Raw genomic sequence first — 18529 nt, forward strand, 5'->3', positions numbered from 1 at the left:
ATTAGAAACTTTCTAGCCAAGCCAAACTCTATCACATTTCTTTATTGTGTTTTCTAACTCATGTTAACATGTAGTGGTTATTTGCTTGTAATTTTCTTTTGAGAAATCACATTATTAAGGGTAACTTTCTATTTTAACTATATCTGAATCATTTTAAAACAGATAATTTAGATACTAGCTTTACCATGTTTCAATTTTATTTATAGATATTTATTTAAATAAAGCAATAATATAGAACAACAGAATATTTTACAAGTCTTTGTATAATATATAAACTTACAATTTATTATATAAATGCATGCCGTTTTCCTCACCTTTCACTCATTAATTTTTGAAACAATTATCTTGATAAGACAATTTACAAATGAGGGAAAAGACTGTTTTGAATCAAGGCGAGAAACTATTCAAAAATTTTTCTTAAGTCTTAACCTGAGGTACATAAAGTGCTCCTTTAGAAGCAAGGTATCTAGCTTGCCTGCAAATCTTTGAATGGCCTTTATAAGGAGACCATATCTATATGTATATTGATCTATCTATCTATCTATAGATAGATATGGTCTCCTTATATATATAAATCCTTGTATATCTATACCCTTGTATATATTTACAATCACATGTGAACAAGGAATGTTGCCCACCATTCCAGTTCTGCAAAGATTAAGCCGTTAGCCACTGCAGTTGCCCACCCTGAGGGGAATTCAGAATGAAGAAAAACAGGAAGCATTCTGTGCTTTGGATAGTGGCCCTAGATAGTTAAGATGCATATCAAAGGAATTTCAATTAACTCAGGTTCTCACATCTTCCCACACATAGAAAAGCACTAAAATCATTAACCTGAGATGTCTGTTTTTTGTGATCAGCAGTCATCTTTCGATGTTCGACTACATATTCTATTCCAGAAAGAAAAAAACCTCCTATATATCCTGGCTCCTCCCCTACCTCTTCCAAGCAGTTCCTCAGAGCTACTGAGAGGCTGTCTTCCAGGCTACAGTCCTCAGTAAGATCCCTTAATAGAACTTAACTCACAGCTTTTAGGTTGTGCATTTTTCTTCAGTTGACACACAAATATACATACATACATATATATATATATACACACACATATGTATATATACACACACATATAGAGTGTATGTATATATGCGTCATATATATATATGTTTATACATATATATTACATGATATGTATATGTGCATCCTATTGGTTTTGTTTCTTTGGAGAACCCTAACTTAGGGTTCAGTAAGGAGGTAATCAGTAGGGTTCAGCAATCAGTAAGGAAGCCATCTTCATCCCTATGACTAGAGCATTTAGTGTGGACAGAGACCAGGAGCTGTGGCCACACAACTGAATTTGGAGACTTGGCTGAGAGTAGCTGGAACTATGATGGAGGTGCTGACTATCAGAAACTAGAGCAATGGAGAAGACTCAGTCTCTGCCAAACATGCTACCCAATGCAGTGAGTGAGAATACCTTAGCTTCTTTCTTTCTCTTGTCCTCCATTCATCCACTACGACCTCCCATTGGCTGAATAGAACTGGAAGTTAGTTTGCAAAGGAGTCAGGAGAATTATTTACCAGCACCATAAAACATAGAAAATGAGGGTGGAGAGTTAATCTGAAAGCAAATGCAGATGAACTGCTTACCTATTAAGATGAAAGAAAAACTACTGCTATAGAAAATTTACATTTGCATTGAAATTCATGAACTTAAAGAAAGAAGAGACACTGAAAGCATCTGGAGCTCTTTTCAAAGTACTACACAGTTCAAGAGTTATACTTATAAATATCGTGGATAATAAAGACCTTGTAGGTTTAACTTATTTTATAATACAGACCTTGTACTACCATATTGCATTATAAAGAGTCAGGCGAAATCATTACAGAGTAGAAGAATTTGCAAAGACTTATAATGAGTTTGGCTAAATGGGAAGCCATGTATCGGTTGTGTAGTGATTAAGTAAGCAGGAGCATTAGATGAAGTATGAGATTTTATACAGGAGTCAGATTATGCAAGGCCACATTGAAGATTATGACATTTACACTAAATGCAATGGAAAGCTGTTAAAATTTTTTAAGATAGATAATATGATCATATTTTTCTTTAATGAGACCAATTGTGGTCACTAAATGGGAAATGCACTGGAAGAGTGCATAGTGGTAATTAGAAACCAGTCAGGAAGTCATTCCAGGAAAGGGTTAATGTTATCTTGGGCTTGGAAAGTATAAGTAGAAAAGTAGAGATTCAAATAATGATTTGGAAGGACAATGTGTTAGGCCAAATAATGACCCACCAAGATAGTCACATCCTAATTCCTGGAACCTGTGAATATGGTACTTTCCATAGTGACAGAAACTTTGAGGATGTGATTAAATTAAGCATCTTGAATATGGAGAAATTATCTAGGGTTATCTGGGTGGCCCAATGTAATCACAAGGGTACTTATAAGAAAATAAGGGAGGCAGGAGACTCAGAGTCAGAGAAGGGAATGTGATGATGAAAGCAGAGGTGAGAAAGAGAGGCAGGGGAGGAGAGAAGGAGAGAGGGAGAGAGGAAATGTTACATTGCTGGCCTTAAAGATACAGGAAGGGGCCACATGCCTAGGAATGTAAGCAGCTTCTAGACGCTAGAAAAGGCAAGGAAATGAATTCTCCTATGAATTCTTCAGAGGGAACACAGCCCTGCCAAGTCCCTGATTTTAGACTTCCGGCATTCAGAACTATAACGGAATAAATTTGTTTTGTTTTAAACCATTAACTTTGTGGTAATTTGTTATTGCAGCAATAGGAAGTTAATATAGAAACTCAGAGGAAATTGGTGCTGGTTTAAATGTAGGAGATGAAGGAGAGGAATGGTGTCAAGAAAAGGTCTCACTGGCTAGTAAATGGAGCATCTATTTGAGGTGTGGGAGACTGGAGGAGAAGTATTTTAAATATGTGGACATTTTAAGTTTGAGATATTCATGAGATGACTAAATGGTGACATCAAATATGCAGTTGTCTTTGTGGGTGTGGAGCAGAAGCAAAGATAATTTTGACTATATTAATGTTTTAATTACCCTACAGATGGAATTTAAAATCACGGCAATAACTGAGATTCCTGATGAAAGTGATATATGAGATGTCTCAATATTGAACTCCAAGAACTTCAACTTTTAGAAATTGGATAGAGAAAACAGGACTAGTGCATAATATTAAGAATTAATCAGGAAGGAAGAAGGGAAAATATATTTTGTTTTAATGGAAACTAACATAAGAAATTTTAAGGGAAAACAAGGATAACTTTTGAAAAGAATATTAAGATGTGGAGAAAACAAAATGAATAACTCTTTCAGAAGTTTGACTGTGAATGGAGACACATTACTTTATCTCCCCAATTTATCTTACATGTGGGAGATAAGACAAATGGAAGTCAAAGTGTGACCCAAAAGAAAATAAGATGAGTGTGACAGTTAATTTTATGTGTCAGTTTGGCTGGGTCATATTCCCCAGATATTTTCAAACATTTTTCTGGATGTTTCTGAAAGGTGGCTTTTGATGAGGTTAACAATTAAACTAGTAGATTTTGAGTAAAGAAGATTACCTTCCATAATGTGGGTAGACCTTGTCCAAACAGTTGAAACCCTTAACAGGACAAAAACTTACCTCTCCCAAAAAAGAAGGAACTCTGGCAGCACATGGTCTTCTGAGTTGAATTACAGCATTTCCTGGTCTCAACCTGAGGCCTATCCTGAACATTTTGGGCTTGCCAGCCTCTACAATTGCATGAGCCACCTTAAAATAAATCTCTCACTCTCTCTCTCTCTCTATATATATATAGATAGATAGATATAGATATAGATATAGATACATACACATGCACACACACATTCTGTTGGTTCTGTTTTTCTGAAGAACCCTGACTAATACAATGAGTAACAGTAGGGATAGAAAACAGGCACATCTGAATGTGGCAGGAGGTGAAAGCTTTTGTGTATATAATTTGAGACAGTTGTCCTCTCCAAGATTCATATTCCTCTCCATGACGTCACTGTCCTTCTGCTTGTTTTTAATTTCTGATATAAAAACAAATCAATTTTTTATAATTTATGAAGGCAATTTTATATCTTAATGGAAAGTGAGAAGGAGTGACAGTTTGGTATCACCAGAGGTTTTCAAATATAGAGCAAGAATGTTACAGAAAGAAATGCCTAGGACATTGCAAGCCTGTGATTCTCAGTAGAGTCTATATACTGGAACTTAAGTCAAATGCTTCAAAGTTATTTTCTTTTAATAAATTTATTTATTTATTTATTTTTAAATTTTTGGGTGCATTGGGTCTTCTTGCTGCGTGCGGGCTTTCTCTAGTTGCGGTGAGCAAGGGCTACTCTGTTGTGGTGTGCGGGCTTCTCACTGCGGTGGCTTCTCTTGTTGCGGAGCACAGGCTCTAGGTGCTCGGGCTTCAGTAGTTGTGGCTCATGGGCTCTAGAGTGCAGGCTCAGTAGTTACAGCGCATGGCCTTAGTTGCTCCGCGGCATGTGGGATCTTCCCTGACCAGGGATCGAACCCGTGTCCCCTGCATCGGCAGGCGGATTCTTAACCACTGCGCCACCAGGGAAGTCCCTCAAAGTTATTTTTTATTACAACATATCTAGTTCCCTTTTTGATTTTTACACTCCTTTCCATTTTTTCTTTTTCAGCTGCATCTTTCTTCAAACCCCATAGCCTCCTATCTCTATATTTACAGTGCAGTCCTTAGATCTAGACACATACAGACACACACACACACACCCCAGATCAGATCTCTGGAATGGGCAAAACACAGTCCTCTGTTGTTCTTCAGTGGCTGATGTTTTCTTTTTAATAGTTTATTTACCTTAAAACAACTTTCTAATTATTCTCTTCTAAAGAGAAAAATGAACAAGGTATAGTTCAGATTCAAAATCCAGCTTGGTTCTATTTTCCATTTCTTAATTTTGATTTCCAGTTAAACTGTATTCCTCAGTGTCATAGTATGCTAACATTTATAAATGCATTTATTTGACTGTCTAAGTGAAACCCAGGTCTTCCATAGCACATATTCGCTGAACCTTTACCAGACGTGTTCAAGGCTCTGGCTTCTTGATCTTTTTAAAATCAAAATGTACCATTCATTTCTGTAGATATTGGAACTTTTCCACATATTTGAATTACATTTAAGGAATCTCCATTTCTCATATTTATTGTTGAAATGATTGGTTAGTCAGCTTTATTATTCAGTGGAAGAAGAGTTAATCCTGATTTTTCATATTGTCATTTAAAAAGAATAAATGTCACTATTTAACATGAAAACTGCTGTGGTAACAATAAAACATGTCTTGGAATAATCTCTGGTGTAGAAATGACTAAACCTTAAGTGTTTTTGGTCCCACTGGGTTTCTTGAGTTTTCATTTCCACATCTGTTTATTCTTAAATAAATGTTTTTCTCTAAAGATTCAGCTTAATAAATAGAATTATAGTTGATTCTATATTTAGTTTTGTTTTCTTTTTATGGCTGTTATTTTGAATTTCTATTAGTTTGACAACTTTATTCAAGATTGTATATTTAAGTAGTTTTTCTGTAATTTACTTCTTAATCAACATTTAATATATTAGAACAAATCTATTAGGGAAAATTAATATACTCTTTAGGTAATGCATGTATTTCTTATCATTGTCATTCATGACAACCACTGATTAATCTAAATACTACTCAGTATCCCTAAAGAAAAGATACTTACTCAGTGACCTAGATTTTTTTCCAGTAATATTTGTAGGCTACCTGACTGTGACTTTTTTGTGTGTATCTGTTTAATTTTGTTTTTCTCTTTTACTCACTTCTGTCACATCTCTCAGGAGCTATTCAGATTCTGAGTTTAAAAGAAGTTGACATTTGAATGGCTCTTTCTGAGTGTCAATATAATGAATTCTTGCAATTGGAAATGTACTCAAATTGATGACTCGCATAAGTGGATGTACTATACTTATCCCATTTTAATGCTTAGAAAGATATATTATTATGTATTTTCTCTAATATGTCGATTTTGATACGCTCATTTCCACCATAAAGTGGACAATAATTTATAAACAAAATCAAAGCTGTTCAATATAAAATTTCAATATATGAGACAGATGAACTCTAGCAAATATATGTGATACAGGAAACTGAAGAAACAGAGTTCTATGGATGAATTATAGTTTTTAAATCAAACAATAGAATTTAGATAGTTAATGAAGAAGTGATGATAATTAGACATAATATGATGTACAAGGGGGCTGAAAACAATAAGTAGGAGCTTATTCCTTTATAAATATGTCATACCCATGAAAGTAGAATTAAAATTTGAATTATATATGCTATTATAATTACCAACTTAAAGAGAAATCCAGTAAACTATAGCTTCTAATTAGGATGTAGAAACTTGCAAAAGAAGATTGCTCCCATCCTACACATAAGAGCAAACTGGACAAGTTAAAACAGTATATTTTTTCAAGCCTATCAGGTGCTTGAGCATGAAAGAAAATTAATTAAACTAAATTTCAGAATGTAAGTTGTCATTTCTAGTAGAGAAGTGATCCACCTTGGCCTTCATCCTTGATAAAGTAGTGGGACAAAGAGGAATACACTACAGATGGGATTAAGGAGAAACTAGCCATGTTTTAATCATATTTAACTAGCTGCAACTGGCCTGGCATAAGAGATTAAAGACTGTAGGAACCACAGCCACAGAATGCATCTGTAGCTACTGGCCAACACTTCCCCATGGACTTTTAACAAGTGTATAGTGATAGTAGGCCAAAGACTGAAATCAGGGCAGGAAAACTGAGAGAGGTATCCTCAAAGTCTGAACACATCCTCTATAAGTGAAAAGCAATGGCTTGCTACAAGCTGCAGTCAGGAAAAGAGAGCCACGGGCAACCTGGTAAGAAATGTCAGGTCCTCATTGTGTAAGGCAGGTTTATAGAGGGGGAAGTGCCCCTCCATAATGAGAGATAGAAAATTGCTGGTGGGATGATAGAACAAGGAGAACTAGAATAACCCCCAAATCAGGTGTGCACATTTCAAAGCAGAGGGCTCTTCCATAGTTAGGAACATTGGTGCCTTGGATGCAGATGAGGTAGTGAACACCAGAATCTCCACTGTGTTCAGATCCAGTGCTCTACTGAGGGATAAGTCCTCATGCTGCCTTCAAAATATGTGAAGCTAGTGGTGAGCTGAATCAAACTAAGGCAATACTAAAGTCAGATTCAGCTCACGTACAGATTTTATTAACTTGGCATGACTTTTCCTGTGAACAAATAATACATACTGCAGTCTCTAATTTTGTAAAGCAGATATTAGCATTTAATCAAAAACCAAGAAGCAAGGGAAGGTAATTTGACCCATTGTTAAGAAAGAAAAGTAACAGAGGCATACTGAGTGATGACCTAGATTAGATATATGAATTATCATTGACAGAAATAGACAAAAAATGTTAAAACCTCCACTATTTCCTTGCATCATATAAAAATTAACTCATTATGGATCATATGAATCTTCATGTCAGTATTACTTCTATAAGGAATCATTCATTGTTCATATCAATGTTTAACTGTATAAATGTGTCTGTTCACTTTGGATACATGCAAGATGCTCACTCTATCACCGATTTTCAGTAGTTTTACTGTGTCATGCCCAGTATGAAACCTTGTATATTGGAGATGCCAGTTATTCAAATATGGCCAGAAGCAAATTCACTTTTTATGTATCTTAGCCCTGGAACTTATTTCAAATGAGTTGACCTATGTATATACAAATATAAACCTGATAGTTAAGGTATATGTATGTGTATGTAGATGCATAAAATATCAGTTGATCTTTTGTATTGACATTTTTATATATTTACATTTATTTCATAATAAATACTGGACAAAAAAGGAATGTGAAAAAATATTTTCTTCAAGGAACTATGACTTGTTGAACTATTAATTTCAGGTAAATAAGAACAGTGACAAAATAGTGCAATATAGACTAGTAGAAATTACATTTAATCTAGTACTTCATGAAATACCTATATATAAATTGTCAAAAGATGTAATTTACTGACTTCTTCTCTCCATGGTGTATTAAATATACATACCAACTTAGAATTCATAGAAAATTAACTTACATACTCTAGTTAACTTCATTCTAGTTTTTTAGTGAAATAAATACTTCAAAACATATTTCAGTTGTGTATATAATTTATGTTATTTATAAAACACATTTTGTGTTTTTCCAAATGATAAAATCCATGTGAAAATATAATTTATGTTATAAACTATGTCAAGAGCTATGTTTAGAGGCTAGAGGGCTGTGATAAACCTGCAAACTGACTTCAAAGAGATTCTGTATTCCTAGTTGAAAATTTTCAAAATACACATGGAAAAAGAAAACAAAACATTTGTATTACAATAAATGATTATTAAATAGAATGAGTATCATGGATAATAAATGAAAGAGTGGCAAAAAAAAGACATGGTGTAATTATACTACAGTACATCATGATAGAAGCCTTCAGTTAAGGTTTTCATAAAGTTCAAAACACCACAAAAATGAAACAGAACGATTTAAAATTTAAGTAAAGGAATGTCCCTTAATCCAAATTCTATTTTACATTCCCATTTTTCTCTCATAGTCAGAGCGAGGAGGAGCATGCAATGTTTTGAAAAGAAAATAAGTCTTTAGAGATCACCAAACAACCAATTTCACACTACAAGCAGTCACAAATAGAGCTACATTCCCTTTACACTATTTATCTTTGTGCTTCATTGAGTTCAAAGAAAAGCATTTTTCAGTGTTTAAGCAATTAACTTCTCATTTTTTTTTTTCTATTCTAGAAAGGGCGTTGTCAGAAAAGCATGGGATTAGGAAGCTATAGAGCTATCAGAGTTATTCTTAGTGTATGAAATTTCAATTTAGCAAAACATGTAAAACCCTAAAGGCAGTTAAAACCCAATACAAGGAAGCCACTTTGTTTTCACAGTATATTTATTTTGCATCATCACTGACCCAACTGATTTTCTGCTGAATTGAAATGAATAGGTATTAGTTTCAGAAATTATTCTGTGCTGTATATTTGTTACCAAATCAATGTTATGGTTTACCTAGAAAATTCCCTGAAAAATCCCATCAAGCTACTCGTATAATATAAAGCTCACAATGTAGGCATTTTATATATCTGACATCGAGATTTTACTTTCAAAAGAAGCTGAAATGTAGTAAGTTTATTAAATATGTACTTCACATCCTTAAGGAAGATTAGAAATTAATCTGTTACTGAGTGACTACTCATTAGAATAATTATAATTTTCTATGCTTATTGAAATCTCTCTATATTTTAATATGCATAGATTATAAGATAATTTATAAAATAATTCATAGATGTCTAAAGGTCAGTTATATAAAATGGGGATAAAAGAGTTACAAGAAGAGAGCTTTTGGAGAAGATGGTGGTGGCATGATCATAGTTATTGTTTTTAATCTCCTCACATTCTTCCATATAAACAGACAAAGCCACTAGGATAGTAAAACTAAAGACATTTAGAAATGTCTGTTGCAAAACTTGGTGGCAGAATATCTCTAAAGATTCATAAATACAAGTGAGTGGGGACAAACCACTGGCAGCTACAAGACTTACATTGTGTCTGTATGGGAAGAAGCACAGGAACCAAACTTGGCTTCTGCTGAAATTTTGAGTTACTGGAGAAATGTTGGGCCATTCTGAAAGAACAGTGGGAACCAGGGAGAGTTACTCAAGATTAATTTCATGACTAAAGCAGGAATTAAAGTGCCAGAGCAGTTTGAACCCTATAAATACTCTAAATTAACACAACTCAACCCCCTGCCAACAGAAAGCTCCACACTATGGAGACAATTCAGGGGGCAGAATCCAAATTTAGCAGGATAGGGCCAATGGGGAAAGGAAAGATAAGTTCCTTGTAAAAAGCAGGACGAGAAGCAGAGGTGACAGATTTCATGAAGTATAAGTATATACAAGTATATAATTATATATACATAAGTATATATAATTATATATATATATATATATATATATATATATATATATATAAAATTTCATTGTGAAACCATAAAAGAAAGAGCTAGTATGTGAGTGGAATTATAACTTATGAAAATTTGTTAGGATGCAGCTAAAACAGGACTTAGAGGAAAAGTTATAGTTAAAATAATAAGAGAAAATAATGTTCTAAAATCAATGACCTGAGTTTCCATTTTAAGATACAATAAAAGAAAAAGTAATACAAAAATAGATGGAAGGAAGAAAATGATGAAGGTAGAACACCTATGAAATAGATAAAAGACTAAAATCAGAAAAAATTCACAAAGCCAAAACCTAGTTCTTTGAAAATATAAACAATATTGACAATCTTTCCCCATACCCCTGCAAAAAACAGAGAACCCAAATCAGCAAAAGCAGAAATAAAATAAATGGATTGTCAGCAAAGACCCTACAGACATTAAAATGATAATCAGAGAATACCATAAACAACTTCATGCCAACAAACTTTGAGAACTTAAAGTGTTTCAATTTGTTGAAAATATAATTTACAAAAGGTTATGTAAAAAAATAAACTCTAAATACATCTATATGTTGAAAATTTAATTTATTATTTAAACTTTTCCCAAAGAAAACTTTAGGCTTAGAGGCTTTCACTGATAAATTCTATCAACCATTCAAGTAAGAAATGGCGTTAATCTTACTTTTTTTTTCTGCAAGTAGAAAAGGAGGGAATATTTTCCAACTCAATTTATAAAGCTGGCATAACCTTAATAGAAAAATCTGGCAAGGCTCTTAAAAAATAAAATTACAGATCAATAATTCTCATGATTATTGGCGTAATAGTCTTTACTATTACAAATCAAACAAGCTAGAAAAAAGCTAACTATGACCCAGTATGGTTGCTTCTTCAGTCCCCTGCTGCCCCTCAAATGCTTGGAAGCAGCTGCACTATACCTTAGCTCTGTATTGCCCTGACAAAACTGACTCTTCCTGGCATTAAAATATTTCCCTAGAAATTCAAGGTTTGTATAATAATAAAAAACTAATAAAAGTTACTGAACAAACTTTATGTTTTCAGGCAATATTTTAAGTGCTTTACATGTATTAAATAGCCCAATAAGTATTGAGAAAATCAAGACATAATTAGTAAGTGGCAGAAGTGTAATAAAAATGGAGAGAAGCTAGCTCCCGAATCCATACTCTTAGTCATTATAGTATGTTGTGACCAAATGGCTATTGGACAAAATATATCAGATTTTACCTAAAATTCTGCCTTAGTTGTTTAGTATTCAGTTTTATACAACAATTGTAGATTTAGGGCTCACACTGTTTATATATCCATGTGATACATAGAGTATTTGATTTATTTTTTTTTTTACATCTCCAATCATTAAGGCAATATATACAATAATCAACCCAATAAGGGGAAATTTTTTAAAAAGCAAATGTAGTTTATATAAAAGAATAAAATTCAGGCTGAATAGCTATCTTTCTGCACTTCTTTAATTTCAGAGGAAGATATCATTTCCCTAGAAATTCATACTTAGCTGAGACATTATTTAGGAGAAACCACAAGTATAATCCCAAATATTCAGCAAAACAATATATTGATGCTGCCATCTTTCCTGGAAAATTTTTTATGGTTTTTATCTTGATGCTAAGAGAAACATAAAAAATAAGAATGTAAGGGTAGGGAAGTGAGAATAAAATAGAAATCAAAACTCTAGTCACAAAAATATACTCTACTTCTATTTTCTCATTTCACAATTTTTGCTTAAGATAGTACATTTGTTTTATACATGTGCTGTCTTGTATCACTTTATAATGGTTTTCTTGGTGCTGTGTCAAGAATTCTGAGACTGTACCTAAGCTATTCAGGAACGATTACCTTGACAAATTTAGGATGTTTCAATTTCTGTCACTACTGCTAAATGTGGCCTAAAAGCTGAATATGCCCAGTTTTCTTAAATTTCACACGTGCAAAACAGAAAGCTGAATAATATCACTGCTATTTAATTTCTTTTAGTTAAAACAAAAGACAATGTCCTGTTTTAAAAACTCCTACTATCATGTTGAATTATAAATAGTGCATTTATTTTTATATTTTAATGTTTCTCTGTTTGAGATATATCTTAAATAAAATATTTTATGTAACCTGAAATAGTAATAATTGTAATAGTGTATTTGTATCCTATGGCTGCAATAACAAATTACTGCAAAATTGGTGGCATAAAACAACAGAAACTTAGTCTCTCATATTCTAGAGGCCAGAAGTCTGAAATCAGTATTACTTCGCCAAAATCAAAGCGTCCATAGGGCTGTGCTACCTCTGGAAGCTCTAGAGGAAAATTTGTTCCTTGTCTCTTGCAGCATTAGGTGGCTGCCATCATTGCTTAATTTGTGACTGCTTCACTCTAATCTCTGCCTCCACTGTCACATTTCCTACTCCTCTTTTGTCTGCTTCTTCCCTTCCTCCGTCTGTGTGAACCTCCTTCTGCCTCTCTCCCATGAGGACATGCGCAACTGCATTTTGGGCCCACCCAAATAATCCAGGATTATCCCCTCTCAAGGTCTTTAATTTAATAACGTCATTTGCCATATAAGGTATGGCAAAAGATTCTCACAGATTCTGGAAATTAGTGCCTGTTATTTTGGGGAAACATTTTTCAGCCTAGTACAAATGGTAATAGTAAAAACAAAAGTAATAATAATATCTAAAATTTACTGAGGGCTTCTTGTGTGCTGTGCTTTGTGCTAAGTGCTTTAAATATATTATCTCATTTAGCTTCTCATAGTCCCAATGATATTGCATTTTTTTATGAATCACTATATTAGGGCAACAATTTGAAAATTTAACAAACTTAGAAATGAGAGTAAATGCAATAGTGGTGAAACGCATTGATGATAGAATAGATCCTTTGAGCAAAATTAGAAAATATGTAAAAAATGGTGGAATTTAATTAAATGTACCAAGCAAATGCAGCAGAAGCACATCAGAAGAGATATCTTTAGAAATTAAGATGAGAATATTTGAATTTAAAAATAGATATCTAGCCAAAATATCATTTTTGAGCAAAAATTTCAATACAATTCAGGATATTAATTGGCTCAGAATAATGTATCATTGGAGTATATTTGATTTAGATTCTGTTCACAATTTTACACAAAAATTTTGCACCTGAAGAATGTACCAAGTATAGGAAATTCAGAATTAAAAATAATGTGTCATATCTTAAATTATAAAATGAATAGTGATGACATATATTGTATTTTTCAAACAAGAGAACCATTTAAATATAAAATTTAATAATGGTTGGAAAACTAATGGCTTTCAATAAAAAATAATGAGATTTGAAGCAAAAAACTAAAAAAATGAGGGTTCAGAAGAATATAACATCTCCTATATTTTTATCATTAATAAGGTATAAATATTGTATTTGTCAAATATGTGGCTATTACTATAATGTATAATGCAATGAAAATCGTCTTCTTCACATAGGTTCCTTAAAAACTGGCTTGAGGCAAAGCTTACATGCTTCTTCTTTATTGGTTACAATCCAATGAAGCAAGAGTGATTGAAGAAAGGAAGTACCATAACTTGAGAGAGAGCAAATAAAAAGTGTTGCAAAGCTAAATTTATCCCTGCCTCATAAGAAACTTAGTTGTTTTCTTGGTCACATTTGTCACCCCTGGTGAGATGTCAGAACATCCATCTGGTCCAGAAGAATGAGCAAATAATCTGCTGGCTCCTTCTTACCAGCTGTCTCTCAACGTTAAATGTTTACCACATGGCACTTTACCTTCACCATATCTGGTTCATGTTATCCAGCCCCTCTTGGCAGCCAGAGTCCCTCTGATTTAGGATTATGTTATCCAGTACTTCTGTAAAAACATAGTCTCTGTGAGTTGCATTAGGTCAGACCTGGATGCTGGAGTTTATATAACTTCCCACTCAGGTATAATAGTGAGAGTTATTCTGAAGTCTTACTCTTGTCATACAAAGCATATGAGGGAGGCAGTGGTTTTCGATGAAGAGCAATGACAATGGTGAGAAGGATTTTACCTGTGGAATTGACCATCAGCCAAGAAACACAGCAAGTGGCCAAGAAAGTAGAGCTGACCAAATGTAGAGAAAGGCATAAACTACCTCTGCACTACTCAAATCTACTAGTGCCTTTTTGTTATACCTGAAACTTCTCTGGGAACAGGCTGCCATCATTTTCTTCTCAAGAATGTAGGTGCTTCCATATCTTGGCTATTGTAAATAATGCTGCTATAAATATTGGAGTGCATATATTTTTATGAATTAGTGTTTTTGTTTTCTTTGGGTAAATACCCAGAAGTGAAATTACTGGATCATATGGCAGTTCTACATTTAGTTTTTTGAGGAACCTCCATGCTGTGTTCCATACTTGCCGCACCAATTTACAGTCCCACCAACAGTGCATGAGGGTTCCCTTTTCTCCATATCCTCCCCAACATTTGTTATTTGTTGTCATTCTGATGTGAATGAGGTGGTTTTGATTTACATTTTCCTGATGATAGTGATGTTGAGCATCTTTTCACGTTGTCCATCTGTATGTTTTCTTTGGAAAAATGTCTATTCATGTCACAAAGGTGACACAATAAAACAGAATGTATGAAGTAATATGTCAGAATTTCAAACATATAAGCAAAGAGAATATCTGTAATTAATGTCATTAATAACCCTACTAAATAACCCTGTCAGCTTGGGTTAAAAATTTATCTGTGTGCTCTTTACAAGGGAACAAATCATAAAAATAAAGGTCAAATTTAATTATATTGACAAAGATTTATTAGGCAAATGCACAAACATAAATAAATAATGTTATAGCAATACCAGAATACATGGCAGTATTTATTATTTGTAGACTTTTTTGATGATGGCCATTCTGACCAGTGTGAGGTGATACTTCATTGTAGTTTTTTGATTTGCATTCCTCTAATAATTAGCAATGTTGAGCATCTTTTCATGTGCCTGTTGGCCATCTGTATGTCTTCTTTGGAGAAATGTCTATTTAGATCTTCTGCCCCTTTTTTGATTGGGTTGTTTTTTTTTTTTTTTTTTTTGATATTGAGCTGTATGAGCTGTTTGTATATTTTGGAAATTAAGCCCTTGTCAGTCACACCATTTGCAAATATTTTCTCCCATTCTGTGAGTTGTTTTTTCATTTTGTTTATAGTTTCCTTTGTTGTGCGAAAGCTTTTAAGTTTAATTAGGTCTCATTTGTTTATTTTTGTTTTTATTTCCATTACTCTAGGAGATGGATCCAAAAAAACTATTGCTGCAATTTATGTCAAAGAGTGTTCTGCCTATGTTTCCTCTAGGAGTTTTATAGTATCTGGTCTTCATTTAGGTCTTTTATCCATTTTGAGTTTATTTTCGTATATGGTGTTAGAGAATGTTCCAATTTTATTCGTTTATGTGTAGCTGTCCAGTTTTCCAGCATCACTTGTTGAAGAGACTGTCTTTTCTCCATTGTATATTCTTGCCTCCTTTGTCGTAGATTAATTGATTATAGGTGTGTGGGTTTATTTCTGGGCTTTCTACCCTGTTCCATTGATCTAGATATCTATTTTTGTGATAAATTTTATTCACAAGATGCTAAATCTGTACATTCAAGACTATAGAATATGGTTGAGAGACTTCCGAAAATCTAAATTAATGGATAAAGATATTATGTTAATGATGTTAAAGAACTCAAAATTGTTAAAATGTTAATTTTTTTGAAATCAATATAAAATTTCTAGATGAAAAGAGGAGAGGCTCAAAGTGAAACTTAGCTAGAGGTTGTTTAAAATAAAAAACCTCATGAAAAATAAAAGAAAATATTGACACCTTGAACATAATTAAAATTTTTAAAAAATCTTACCTTTCGGGGGCTTCCCTGGTGGCGCAGTGGTTGAGAATCTGCCTGCTGGTGCAGGGGACGTGGGTTCGCGCCCTGGTCTGGGAAGATCCCACGTGCCGCGGAGCAACTAGGCCCGTGAGCCACAACTGCTGAGCCTGCGCGTCTGGAGCCTGTGTTCCGCAACAAGAGAGGCCGCGATAGTGAGAGGCCCGCGCACCGCGATGAAGAGTGGCCCCCGCTTGCCGCAACCACAGAAAGCCCTAGCACAGAAACGAAGACCCAACATAGCAATCAATCAATCAATAAATAAATCTTTAAAAAAAAAAAAAAAATCTTACCTTTCAAAAGACATTGTTATGACATTGAAAATGCAAGTCAATCACTGGGAAAAATATTTGCTAAACATTTATTTAATGAAGGCCTTTTGTCAGAATTAAACAATGATATATGATTGTACAACTTCTAGAATGACTAAAACAAACAAGAAAACAAAACCTCCTGACAGTAGCAAGTATTTTTGTGTATGTAAAGCAAATAGAACTCACATTTTTCTGGTGAAATGAAAATGATAAAGTCACCTTGAAAAATATTCATAAATTAAACTTTAAACATAATATAAAACAGTGATTCTACCCCTGGCTTTTATTCAAGATAAGTGAAAGTACATGTTAACACAAATACTTGTACTTCAAATTTCATAGAAGTTTTGTTAATACTTATTAAACAAAAACAGTTGGGAGAAGCCAGCAAATATCTTTGAAATATGGAGGAATAAACAACTGGTATATTCATACAATGGAAAACTACTCAGAAATAAAAAATAATTAGCTACAGATACAGAGAACAATATGGACAAATCTAAAAAACATTATGCTAAATGAAATGTTAGACAAAAAATACTATATACTTTGATTCCATTTATATGAAAATTCTAGAAAAGGCAAGAGTAGAGTGACAAAAAGAAAACACTCAGGGATGAGACAGCAACCTGACTACAAAAGTGCAGGACAGAACTTCAATGAATGATGAAAATGTTCTGTAACCTTGCTTTTTTTTGTAAGGTACAAAAGTGCACAGATTTCTCAAAATTCATAAAATTGCATATTTGCAATTTTTTTTTTGCAATTTTTGAAAATTATTGTATATAAGTTACTCCTCAATAGAACTGATTAAGAAAAATGAAAGAATGTATCTTTGTTGCTTAATAAGATCTCTATGATATAGACCATGATCAAAGTAAACAGAGATGCTAGATTAGATGAAGGTATTTATATCATAAAAAATGAATAAAAGAATAATGTTAAGAATATATAGGAAATCCGGTAAATCCAACAAGAAAAGGAGAAGAACTCCAAAGAATAATATGTAAAAGAAGTTAATAAGCAATTTACAGGTAAGGTGACCCAAAAGCCTAACAGTAATATATGTGGATATGTTAACTTATTGATATAAAATATATATAATGAAAATATAATAAAATATCACTTTGTAGTATACTGGCAAAATTTAGAAATCTAGTTATTGCCATGTATTTGTTGGCAAGTGATTTATGAAGCCATTTTGGGGATCAATCTCAAAGTATTCAGTCACATTAAATATACGCACATCCAATATTCCAGTGTGCTTGAATATGGCAGACTTATTCGTGTCCTTGTGAGATTACTGACAGCACCCCCTTTTACTCTCCAGCGTGTCACAATCTAATGATGAATTATTTGGTTACCTTATCTATGACTAAGAAAATTTACTTCAGCTGTACATCTCAAAGACATCCTACACAAGTCCATAAGAGAACATATATTATTATGTTCTTTGCAAGCTTTTGATGTCAGCGATTTGAGAATACATTAAGCATCCACAAACTGGATACTCAGCAGTGGGAGCGTGGGCAGGCAAAATAGATACACATCATGGTGTGGTCTACAGGAACTAAGATTAATGGGCTCTTCTCAAACTTAAGAGCATGTGTGGATCTTAAAATATGTAGCTTATTTCTTTTTAAAGTAAGAAACAGAATGCGATACATAATGTAATATTATTATATGCAGTTTAAAATATGCATTAAAAATTTAAAAGGATACATTCAAACTAAAGGATATTCATAAAACATATGAAAATATTTTCTTGGAGTAAGGGAGGTAAAAGGAACAGGGTACAAATAATAATATTGTTTTGTGAAATTTGGAGAATTTTTGGACCTTCTCTTTACAGAAGGTCCAAAAAACAAAATTAACTATCTATCTCTGTATCTATCTGTCTGCATATATTTCCATTTCTGTTTGTTTTTATTATGTCAGCATAATATAATGGCAATCAATACCCTATAGGGATTATGTTATATATTATAGTGAAAAAAGTTATAAAATATAAATATGGGATTTTTAGACCAAATAATATTATTAATAAAATTTGAAATGTCAGAAGACTAACAATTCTCCATACAAATTATAAAATGTATGAGAAAATGTTTAACATTTCACTTCCGGTCGCATTATATACTCACATTGATTTTACAAAAGTGAATGCTAACAGTTTATGCCTTTGTAAAAGTATCCAGAGTAATAAAAGTAAAAAGTACAGCCTCAGATAAAATACTACCACAGAAAAATATTTCATACAAT

Source organism: Balaenoptera musculus, chromosome 4 (assembly GCF_009873245.2).
Source record: "Balaenoptera musculus isolate JJ_BM4_2016_0621 chromosome 4, mBalMus1.pri.v3, whole genome shotgun sequence".
In the NCBI taxonomy this organism is placed as follows: Eukaryota; Metazoa; Chordata; class Mammalia; order Artiodactyla; family Balaenopteridae; genus Balaenoptera; species Balaenoptera musculus.